The sequence below is a fragment of the Neolamprologus brichardi genome, chromosome 17 (assembly GCF_056152115.1).
Source record: "Neolamprologus brichardi isolate AB-2024 chromosome 17, ASM5615211v1, whole genome shotgun sequence".
In the NCBI taxonomy this organism is placed as follows: Eukaryota; Metazoa; Chordata; class Actinopteri; order Cichliformes; family Cichlidae; genus Neolamprologus; species Neolamprologus brichardi.
Window position 1 is genome coordinate 33,847,315 of NC_142120.1, and position 12,631 is coordinate 33,859,945.

Consider the following 12,631-nt stretch of genomic DNA (forward strand, 5'->3'; position numbering starts at 1 on the left):
CCACATCACCAGATTATTGCAAAAATAACCAAATGTTCTTGTTATCATTAAAGCTAATGAAGTGTACCAAAAGCATTTCACAAACACATGATGAGAAGAACTAAAAATGATTTTTCCCTCCATTAGTTCTGCTCGTTTCTCTGGATAAAATGATCTTCATGGCTGCTGCTGCTGCTGCACTAGTTTATGTGTTTGGCAGATTTAGTTCTTTGTGAGGGAAGCTATGTGCTTCAGCTGTTGCTGTTTTTTTATTGTGTAAAATATTACCCAGAGATTAACAGTCTCAGCTCTGATCCTCCAACAGATCCTCCAGTCCACCGCCAATCAAAGCTTAAAGAAAATCACATTTCATCACAGGGTCTTTGTCCCATTTAAAACAATCCTTTTGTTTGTCAGATGAAAGACTCTACCAGCTGGAAACAGCATTCTTAAATGTGTTGACAAGGCATTTTGCCTTTATGGAGAAGGATTTAACATTTTCAGCGATTCTGCAAACGCTTTAAATAATGTAAAGTTTTTCTTTTTAAAGGCACTATCTGCTTAACTACATTGAGCAACTCAAATGGTGTTATTATTATGGAGAAACAGCGCACTCTGGTGGATATATGAGGTACCTCTCTCTACTGCCTACGAAGCAACACATGTATAGTGACTCATTTTACCTTTAAGATATATATATATGTTAAAGGTAAAATGAGTCACTATACATGTGTTGCTAGATATATATAGATATATATATGCAAGATATATATATATATATATATATATATGTTAAAGGTGTGTGTATATATATATATATACCTTAATATACCTTAAGTACAGTGTCAGTGGATGTGGGTTGGAGATGCAATGAGCTTGAACCTGCAGGCGACCATCTTCACTGACCACACCATCTGTGACGGAGGACTCATCTCTCCTGGTGTCCTGCAAGCAAACAATCATATTTTTTGGAACATGAACTTAATTGCTTTCTTAAGTGTGTGTGTGTGTGTGTGTATATATATATATATATATATATACACACACACACACACACACACACACACACAAATTATACCCTAACTATGTTGACACCTATTAGCTTTTGGACTTACTTTCTGAGAGTCTTCCATTTCAGTTGTCCTGGTCTTGTTGAGAGGGTGGAGCTGGGAAATTGGAAGGGTTGGTTTTGGCTGAGAGCCCAACTATGTCCTCCACACCCAGATGTTGACTTTTAAGTTGCAAGGTACACAAACCTTAATTTACAAAATTATGACTAGTTAGTAGTGGGAAAAGACTAGTAGTAGTGAAGACTTGAAATTTGAAGTAGTAAGGAAATATTTAATTATAAATCACGTTAGCAGCTAGCTAAACATAACTACCTTTATCTGCTTTACATACCTGTGAGCTGACTGCCCAAGCTTTCATAACTTATGTTCATCAAATGACAAACAAGCAGTCCCTCTCAGTTGAGCAGATAACAGTGTCACTGGTAACAGATGTCAAAAGGGACATTTCTATCAGGTTTATCAGTATTGTTGGCGTTTTAGTCAGAGATCTTGCACTGCCTCATTCTAAATCACATGGGTACGGAAGAGGATTAGGGCCACTGGGAAAAAAAAAAGTGGACACGTCTTTTTTTCTTCTTCTTTTCCTAAATTCTGAGATTAAAGTCAGAATTCTGACTTTAATCTTAGAATTCTGACTTTTTTCTCAGAATTCTGAGATTAAAGTCAGAATTCTGACTTTTTTCTTGGATTTTTTTTTTCCAGTGGCCCTAATCCTCTTCCGTACATGGGTCCCTGTGAAACCTCTGTTTTTAAATTTGTGACTCAGTCACTCTGTACAATAGCTAGTTAGCTTTGTTACAGTTAACTTGCCAAGTAAAAGGGTTTAGCGACTGGTATGTGATTTTATGATTCAGGGAACAGTATCATATGAGTGTGATTAACATCACATCCACTTGCTGGTGTGTAAATATAATTCTGATTTCATAAGATCTTTGAATGGTCCTGTTTTCTAAATCAGGACATTATTCTTTGTCAAACATAAATAATATCAGGCTAATCCTGCCACAATTTGTTCCCCCTGTCCAAATCACAGACAAACAGTATCCCACGGTTGTTAATCATGTTGAACACATTTTGCACAGAGAGACATTTTTTGAAAAAAGTATTGATAGCAATGTTGAATATTATTACACAGGAAAAACAACTACACATAAAATAATTACACCGTGATGCCTCTGCCTTTCTAAATGGAGGGACAGTAACTGCGTGTGTATATGTAAGCGTGTAAAACCTGAAGATAGTAAGATTAACAGTAACAGTATTTTGTCGCTATCCGCCATTGTAGAAATTCATCTCATGTAAACAATAACGTGGTGCACAGCGTGAGGTGAAAAAAGGCACATAGCTTTGATGTTGTGAGACAAACTCCGGGGTAAAACAAAGGGGGGCCTAGCAAAAAAAGTTGAGAACCACTGTTTTAATGCAAGATAAATGTCTTTATGTCTGTGTAAAAGAAATTCCTAGTATTCTAGTGGACTAGATTTTAATTATTTGACATTAACTTTTTTTTAAACAGACTGTGGTGTGACTCTAACAGCAGAGTGTGAATGTTAGATAGAAAGTATTTAAGCATATGCTTCTATGAATTGGTGAATGAGGCAGGCTGTATTAAGTGCTTTAAGTGCTTGAACAGAGAAAGGCTATACAAAAACTAGACCAAGGACCACAAAAGATATGTTGAGAAATAGAGATAAACTCAAATGTATTTATAAACCAAACTGTGTTATACAATCAAAGTGTTAAAACCTCAAATAAATAAAAAATTAAAAAGATAAGAATTTATACTTCTTGATAAGACATGGCTGCTTAGAAAATTCCAGAGGCCTTTGCAAGTTGTTTGACTGTCTGGTGGAAAAGTACAGGTCTTTGGCCTGCCACCCACACGCCTAATCATCATCTGTATGGGAGCATCATCCTCCTGAGCCGCTGCTCTGTGTATAGAATTAGCACAACTCAATTTGGGAAAAACAACTGGCGCATGACGTTCCATCGCACAAATCCCTGTTTGTGCAGACACTCTCACGAGGGGCGACTTCTCATTATGAGTGGTGACACAGCAGAAAAAACAAGTCGGGGAAGGACACTGGAATATTATGTTCTCGATCCAGGTGTTTTGAGAAATTAAAACCTTTTTTCTTAAGTACAGGTTATTAAGAAAATGATCTACACAGCTTTCTGCCAAGAACAGTTTTGATTATTTCACTAAGTTCATGTTTTCCTCATCTGACCTTAAACCCTGTTGTACAGTCCCTTTTGTTGTTTTGCCTGTCTACACCACCACAGTGGATTTCATACAATCAATATATGACTGAACTGCTGACTTTCAACTTTAAGTCAAGGGGTTTAACTAAAGTACTGTATTTACTATTTAGGAAATGCAGGCATTTTTATATGCAGTAATTGTCATTTGAGGATTGCTGCTAATATTTTTATAATTTAGATTAAAATTAGTGCTGTCAGCGTTAATCTCGTTAAAATGGCGTTAATGCCATAACCGCATTACACGGCAAATCTCCGTTAGCGAGTTCACCCCGTGCGTGGGGCTGCACAGCTCTAATGCATTAACGAGCTAACTCATTGACACCGTGCAGCCGCACACACCGGGCGATCCGTGTTAACTCGCTAACAGAGAATTGCCGCGTTGATGCGGTTATGGAGTTAACGTCATTTTAATGAGATTAATGCTGACAGCACTAATTAAAATCTTTTGAAGTTCGTTGCCTGAAGTCTATAAGCCCAGGGACATCACTAAATGTTTCTTCTCTTGAGATGATCTGGAAGGCCTTTATTGCAGCCACCTTACTGCATGTTTGTGGGTCTCCCTCTCCATTTAGTTTTCTATTTAATAACAGGAAAGTGTGCTCTATTGGTTTGAGACCAGGTGATTGCCTTGGCCATTGAAGAATATCTTGTTTCTTTACTTTAAGAAACTCATAGGATGCTTTTGCAGTGTGTTTTGGGTCATTATCCATGTGCACTGTGAAGCAATGTCAGATCGGTTTTGCAGTTTTGAGTATAGCCCTGAACACTTCACTGTGCAATTCATTAACAAGGTCCGCGTCAGGTTTCAGGTGAACCAGGACACTCTGATCATAAGTGGGCTAATGGAGCAAGAAAACATGAGTGGAGAAGGGCTAAAGCCATGGCCGACTACCAAGACTTTGTGAAGTACCCTCTGAAAGTCTCCTAGAAGAAGTGAATGCAGTATTACAGACAATCTCTACTGCGACCATCACTGAAACCAACCAGCTGATATACACCACAGCAACAGTGATCCTTGAGATGCTTGGCTACACTGTAAAATCTAATTAGTTCCCAGAGCTCAAAGAAATTGAGAAAACTCATTGCCTCAACAAAACTAAGTAAAGCTTACTTAAGATGACTGTTAGGACAACTTATACAGTGCAAGTCTGCAGTATTAAGAATAACTTGATATTTCTGACTGTACAATACTAATTGTTTACCTCCTGACAAACATTTCAAGTTCAACTAAATGAAAAAACAATTTGTGGTAACCTGAATATGATTAAAAATAATTAACAATACTTTTTGTAATGATGTTAAAATCGGCCAAATTTTTATTTTCAAACACAACAAAGTATAACAGCCAACATACTGGACACTGTTCTGCTGAACAACAAACAATTATATTGCCATCACTGTTAGAATCTTACAATGAAACAAAGTCTCAGATGTAATTATTCTGAAAATAAGTTTAGGCCTACCACAAGTTTGTTTTGTACTTACTTATATAATCAAAATAAAATATTTGTATATAAATATTTGGAATGTTGTAATATTTTAAGGATGGCTTGTTTCCAGTCCAGGCATTACTGCCTGAATGACTGTCATGGATCGAGGTGATCCAAATGTAAGTGCAGAAGAAAGTCTTTAACTTCCCTTAAGTACAGTGTCAGTGGATGTGGGTTGGAGATGCAATGAGCTTGAACCTGCAGGCGACCATCTTCACTGACCACACCATCTGTGACGGAGGACTCATCTCTCCTGGTGTCCTGCAAGCAAACAATCATATTTTTTGGAACATGAACTTAATTGCTTTCTTAAAACATTTTTTTCTGCATTTGGTATAAAACAGACTCCAATTTAGACAATCTCAGGCTCCCTCCTCACCGGAGAGGTGACATTCAACGTCCCAATTGTCAGTCTGGATAGCCGTGACCACCACCCAACACACAATAATGTCATGAAAGCATCATTTTATAAAGGGCTATGCAAACATGGCCAATGACTTTCATTCTAATGATGTGCAAAATGATTTGGGCACAAAACAAATTTTGCTGTTAGAAAACTTGCAGACTTCACTATATACAGTGTAGACCCTCTAAACTAAGTTTGGGGGGTGTGATCTTTCAAGAAATGCAGACCAAACTGTTGTTGTTTGTTTACTTACACAGCATGTCTTGTAGCATTAACTGGAGTCACCAGCAACAGCATCGCGCAGTCATATCTCAAGTCTAATAACAGAAGACAGGAAAAGATCAGTAAAGAAACAACTTCCCCAAACCAAAGCACAAATAAAACATTAAGTAAAACAGGCTGATCTAAAGTATGATTAAAGTTCAGCCTGATTAATATAAATGTCACTGACAGTTGCTAATATATTGGAAAACCAAAATACTTACTTATTTCTTTCAGTCAGTCTTTCTGTCCAACAGCAGGAGTGCTGGTCCCGAGCCTCAAGACAGTAAGAAGCAAGCAGAGGGAGAAAAAACAGAACATTTTTCAGAAACTGATTTGATCCTTAATGGCTGTGCAATCAAGTTTATTTTGTGACCCAGAAAAAGTAATCATTTTTTTAGCCGCGCTCCTCCGCCATTGCCGCGCTTACAAGTACACAGGCTCCGACAACCGTGTCCGACAAATGTGATCCTCCTTTTCCCCAGACTACCCTTTCTGGGTCACAAAATAACCTTTTAAGATATTTTCAGGCGAGAATGTAGCTGTGTAATGCTCAAATATCTACTTAATTTATCAAAATATCACATATTTGCAAAAATGCTTCCACGTTTTGGGAGAGCTCTGTTATCCACCAGCGCGATAGCTGACCGGGAGGTCAAGGCTTGATAAGAGTCTGCGAGCACAGCTAACTCCTGGCTTATTGTTTTCAACCCCCTGCTGTCTTTTGCTACTCAGGTTAAACATGATATATATAATTGGTTAGTTAGTTAGTTAGTTATGGCTATGGATTGAAAATACCCCCCACACCACACCCCTAACGGCTGCACCTCCCGAAGAATTTTGTCTGGGCTCTTATCTCACTTTTTTATTTCAAACAATCAACAGAAAATTTCACAGACATATTTTTATGTAAGTTTTTTAAGGCTGTGTTAATTTTTAAGTAACATGAGCCCAGCAGCAGCAGCAACGCTGGGCTAACACTAACTAGCTAGCAAGATTATAAACCTGGTGCTAAACTAAGAGAATCCACAAAATCAGTTTGAATAAGAGTAAACATTTACTCACCAAGTCAGTGTATCAGGTAAAGATTCACAGATATGACAATAATCTCTTGAGCTGACGCTTCTCCAGGTTTGCTCAACATATTCCATAACAAATGCACCATGAACATGTGGACTGATCCGAGAGGGAGGAGGACGGTAGTGACGTGCATTTTCAAAACACATCTTTCATCCTTCCGCACTGAGAAGCAAAACTTCCAGCTTATTTAGTTTTTCTAAGTTAAGACAACTCAAATAAATTGAGTTTATCAGCGTTTTTGCATAAAAAGTACTTGTAACTTATTTAAATTGAGTTCTAATAACAAATTGATAAAAATTGCATTCAGCCTATTTAATATTTTTAATTAAACACAATATTACATTTTACAGTGTACAATATAAACGCCTGCAAGGAGCAGGACCAACTAGGAGAAGGAGACTAGAGGCCAGACTAGATCACAAATACTGTAGATTGCACTAAAAGGTATAGAAAAAAGTGCTTGCTTAAATTAAACCTTGGCACACATGCTAGACGAAGAAAAGTTCACTAACTATCAGAACTGCAGAAAGGTGTGGTAAAGAAAGAGGTTCTTTAGAAATACAACAAGCTGAGGCCTTAGAAACTGCCAAGCAATGACTAACAGCCTTGGCTAGCTGCCTAAAGAGGTACCGTGTTGGGAAGGTTACTTTTAAAATGTATTCCACTACAGATTACAGAATACATGCCCCAAAATGTATTCTGTAACGTATTCCGTTACGTTACTCAATGAGAGTAACGCATTCTGAATACTTTGGATTACTTAATATATTATCATGCTGTTTACAACTACATGAATGTACTATTGCTGTGATTTATTACTGTTACTGAAGGTTCGCGGCTCCGAACCATAGTAAAGGGACCTCTGGCTAATATGGTGGGTTCTGTGTCGGGCTTGTAGCCAGAAACTAGCTTTACTTTGTTGTCTGGGTCAACTTTGCTAGCGAGAGACAGAGAGAGGCGTTGAAAGGCTGCTCCAACGGAACTTATTGTTTTTGGAGGAAAACACGAACACGGTGTACAGTCGAGTCGAGCCTGGGCTCGTCAGGCTCTCTTCTTGGCTGCAGTGGTTATTATTATATTTACATGCTTCCAGCAGTTTTTGCTCGATGACAGCTCGTACTTTTCCTTTTTCTCCCTCCCTCGCTCACAGACACATAACGTGTATGGCAGTCCATTCTCCCTGCAGCACGGACTACACTGCCTATGATGCTACATTCTTTAGAGCTATACCTGTAGCATTCTGCCTATTAGCTTAGCACAACAACAACAAAAAGGCCTCTCTCACCCAGGAAACACGCAGAGAGAGCGTCACCCTGTAACCATGGCAACCGTAACGCTGCCACCTGGAACAACAGAACGTAGCTGTCAAACAAAATCCAAACAGTCCTGACCCGCCACAATATGAAACAGGGAAGTACCGCCGTGTAATCCATTTATTTCAACAAAGTAACTGTATTCTAAATACCACCTTTTTAAACGGTAACTGTAACGGAATACAGTTACTCATATTTTGTATTTTAAATACGTAACGGCGGTACATGTATTCCGTTACTCCCCAACACTGAAGAGGTATACCAGAGACAGAAGCCAGGAGAATAAACCAGATTTTCTGCACTGAACCACCCAAGGTGCGCTTTCAGCGGGAACAGCCCCTCCAAGGCTTTAGACAGAGCAATGCTGGAAGAGCATATGGGAAAGGGCAACACGTTCTCACTCCCAAAGCGTAACATTTTACGCTAGGTGACAAATCGTCAACATATTACGTTTTCGGCTACCCACCACGTTCCTAAATGACGACCTCGAAAAAATGAGGAAATATGAGAACCGTCTGGACTGAATCTACACATGTTTGCTCTTTTTCTTCAAATTGCTTACAAACACGCTATTTAACGTCATTAAAGTCCTGGTTAAGGTCAGGAATAAGGTTAGGTTTAGGACTGAAATACAGGGCTGGAACGTCTATTACCGTGGGAGCGTCATTGCACTGGATTTCAGCCATAACCCGCCGCGTACCATAAGAACGCCGAAGGTCTCCTTTCGCGTTCCTCAGGAACGCCGCGGGACGTGACAAAACATGTCGGCATGTTACGCCTCGGGAGTGAGAACGGGCTGGAAAGGGACGCAACACATATCAACAGTGCTGTGGATAGTGCATCTAAGAGCAGAGCACAGAAACCTCCCTAAAAAGTAATCCAGTAACCATCACAGTGGCAGACATCCAGACAGAGTCACAAGCATTGGCAGAAACACCAGAGGAACTAAACACCAGCTAGAAGTAGACAGCGCAGTCGCTCGAGACCGTAAGACCAGACAGACGAACATGTGCACCGCCTGGATTGACAAGAAGGTCTTTGCCTCACACATGAATCCTGGAATGCCGAGAACTGTACAAGAGGAATTCAGGGGGATGCGGGAACCAACACTAGAGGGAAACTTCAAACCAGCACTCTGAGAAATCCTGAAAGAAAGAAAAGGAAGAAAAAACGTCCTGACTAATTTTAGACTTTTAAAGCTTGTGGACTAATATGTATGATATGGTTTCAAAAAGGCAAATCTAGTTTACTTTAACTGAAAAAAGCATTTTTCTTTCCTTTCTCAACATATGTCTTAAATAGCCACCATTTTGAGTTTTCAAACAGCCAATGGGGTTTTATCATAAAAATAACCATAAAAGAGTCTGCACCAGTCGTTGTCCTTGTATTTCACTATTAACGATTTCCCTGTAACAATACCTGTTACACTCTTTCTTTGGGCCTTATATTTAATATACCCTGAAGCAAAGTCTGGACTTTTAGATTCTATGATGTAAAATCCACTGTGGTGGTGTACAAAGGCAGAAGTATAGAAAATTGTGTCTTTGTCGAAGAAATTATGGACCCAACTATCACTGAACTTAATCTCCAATGTGTTCAGCTCAACAAAGCATTCAGACTATGACTCTGCTTGCTAAATTGGCTGGATGGAACAGGTCATAATAAATAAATAAAAATAAATAATAAATCTAATAAAGAATTATATCAGAAATACTAAACCTAAAATTTATACTAAAGTTGCTTGTGTATAAGTAAATACAAGTTTTTAAACAAGTGGCTGTTTTACCTTCCTAGTTCCCAGTCACTGGCTGGTGTTTATTAAAGGACAGAAAGTGTTATATGTGACCAGTGTTGGGAAGGTTACTTTTAAAATGTATTCCATTACAGAATACAGAATTCATGCCCCAAAATGTATTTTGTAACGTGTTCCATTACTTTACTCAATGAGAGTAACGTATTCTGAATACTTTGGATTACTTAATATATTATCATGCTGTTTACAACTACGTGAATGTACTATTGCTGTGATTTATTACTGTTACTGAAGGTCCGCGGCTCCGAACCGTAGTAAAGGGACCTATGATGCTACATTCTTTAGAGCTATACCGGTAGCATTCTGCCTATTAGCTTAGCACAACAACAACAAAAAGGCCTCTCTCACCCAGGAAACACGCAGAGAGAGAGCGTCACCCCGTAACCATGGCAGCCGTAACGCTGCCACCTGGAACAACAGAACGTAGCTGTCAAACAAAACCCAAACAGTCCTGACCCGCCACAATATGAAACAGGGAAGTACCGCCGTGTAATCCATTTATTCCAACAAAGTAACTGTATTCTAAATACCACCTTTTTAAACGGTAACTGTAACGGAATACAGTTACTCATATTTTGTATTTTAAATACATAACGGCGGTACATGTATTCCGTTACTCCCCAACACTGTATGTGACTAAACACATCTATACCCTTAGCACTCTTGAATGGTAACTCCCACAAAGGTTTGTTATTTCCATATTCACAGTGTTATTGATTGAATTGTCATAATAAGAGCTGACCTTTAAATGGAATGAGGACAGATCCACTTCTGCTAGTAAATATCCTCTCTGCTGAAGGATCTTTGAGCAATATATATATTGGCTTCCCACTGGTTCGGGGAAGGCAATAGACTCCTGAGGGACCAATCGTATTTGCTCATGTGAACAGTGAAGGTAGCTAGAAGCTGTTTTTGTAAGTCACATGAGGACAAAGATAGCTAATGTCTATTTTGGTGTCCCCGTTGCCCCTGTTGATTCCTTTTATTTATTATATTACAAATAGTGAACATTTGCATTATTGCACATAACCATTTTTAAATGTAGTAATTAAAATAAACAGAGAGCTATTCGATACTACAAATCAGTGCCAGATCAGAAATATTCTGTTTTAAATCTGACGAGTATTTACAATCAGTAGTTGTGGTAACCTTGAGTACAGCGTATATAGCCAGGATAAGGTGTTCTGCCTGTCAGGGTCCACTAATTACTTTTCAGGCTTTCTCCCAGCTGCACCAACCTCTAAAGGAGAGGGAAAAAATAAAACAAGTATCACATTATCACAGTATTACCAACTAGGCAAGGAGGCTAAAGTTCATTTCCTTAAAATAACCCCAGAACCACACGGCGAAATATGTGAACATATGACAGTTTTAAACCTGCTCTTGTGAATATTTGTATGTTGTCAAAGGAAAAGATGAGTGACTAGAGACATGTGGACGATGCTGTCATTGAGGAAAAAAAAAAAAAAGTACTCTCCTTTAAACCTTTATCGTCTTTGAGCTCATTGTTTCAGTTTTAGCGTCATAGTTTCAGTCTCATTGACTGTATTAGTGTTAAAGTTCTCAAAAATCACCTGTATTTGTCAGCCTATAGACAGCAAGTAGCTGATCTATCCATTATACTCCCACTTTGTGTCATCAAGAAGTTATTACTAAATAATTATTTCACTTTCCTTTATCTTAACAGACAAAACAGACACTGTTAATCCAGATTATAAATATGTCACACCAGATTGCTCATGAATCATTCTTTTGTCTGTCGAGTTTCCAAACAAAAATAAGTCTACCCACAGGATAGCCCATGCTGTGCTGTAACTGACAAACTGCATACATCCCCTGTTTTCTCCAGACACGTGTGGATCGTGACCGGTGGGCTCTCCGACACAGCTGACTGTTTATGGCCTGTTTGGGTTCATCAGAGCCAAACATCCACATCAGGAAGGGGAGCAGGGGGTGCGCTTTTGAATATAAACAGCATCTTCAGCCATCAAAAATGTGCCCCCGGACCTGTTAGTGAGCGGAGCCCTGAAAAATAGACATCAGACATTGCATAATATCTTATGTAACACACCCCAGAAATTAATAGATGGGGCAGAGAGGCGGAAGAATTGGGAAATTATGCCATGGCCTTGCAGTATTGTATCGGTGCCCTGGCATGAGGGGCACACAGGAGGGCTCAAAGGATTTTAGGGGGAATGTCAACTGCTTGATGAGGACAGAACGTTTGAAGAGTTTCAAACTTTCAAGATAGATTAAAAATTCACAAATTATTAGACTAAGCTTCTTTTAGACTAAAACGACGTGATGCTTTTTCCAGTAATTCCAAGTCTTTTGGTTCATCATAGGTTGATAAATTCCTGACTAGTTAAGGTAAAAACATGCCATAAGAACAGAGTAAGATAGGAAATGTGATCTATACCTTGTTAAACATTTTAACTCAAGACTGAGTTTGAGTTAAGAAGAAACTTGCTAGTTTCCTGTCTTTGGTTTTAGGCCAATGACAGTTCTCCACACCAAGGGAAGTGGGGTGATTGGTATTGATAACAATGCATCGAAGTAATGTGGTGCAGCACATGCATGCTTGTGCAGAAAAGGGAAGCATTGTTTTTGAAATTTTATTTTGACACTAGCAGGGCTGGCTTCTGCTTTAGTAAGACCAGAAGGGAAGTTTTCACTAATCTAACCTATAGCAAGCCTGAAGACTTTGTTTTTCATGATAATGAGTGGTGCAGAATGAACAGTATAAAGTGGCAAGTGTAAAAGATTTTGATGAATTGACGGCTCAAGGCACCTGCTAATGAAAACAAACTTTGAACTTGGAGCAATTTCTGTGTCTTTAAGTTACTACTACTCAGTCACCAAGCCTAGAGACTGAAATCTGAACCTCTTGGCAACCTCTGGTCAGTCAGGAATAATGTGTATTCACCAACTGCTTTGCAAGTTGTGAATTTAACTAA

The 12,631-nt window shown here is 38.9% G+C and overlaps 2 long non-coding RNA genes across 2 annotated transcripts; both read right to left on the bottom strand.

Annotated features, from left to right (window-relative positions):
* Positions 1–833: 833 nt before the first annotated feature.
* On the bottom strand, positions 834–1,519 carry LOC148097998 (uncharacterized). Its single transcript, XR_015716682.1, has 3 exons — positions 1,381–1,519; positions 1,095–1,235; positions 834–924 (listed from the first exon to the last, which is right to left on the bottom strand). It is a non-coding gene; the product is annotated as an uncharacterized LOC148097998 (long non-coding RNA).
* Positions 1,520–4,784: 3,265 nt separating this feature from the next.
* On the bottom strand, positions 4,785–5,747 carry LOC148097999 (uncharacterized). Its single transcript, XR_015716709.1, has 3 exons — positions 5,693–5,747; positions 5,461–5,524; positions 4,785–5,062 (listed from the first exon to the last, which is right to left on the bottom strand). It is a non-coding gene; the product is annotated as an uncharacterized LOC148097999 (long non-coding RNA).
* Between the last annotated feature and the right edge of the window lie 6,884 nt (positions 5,748–12,631).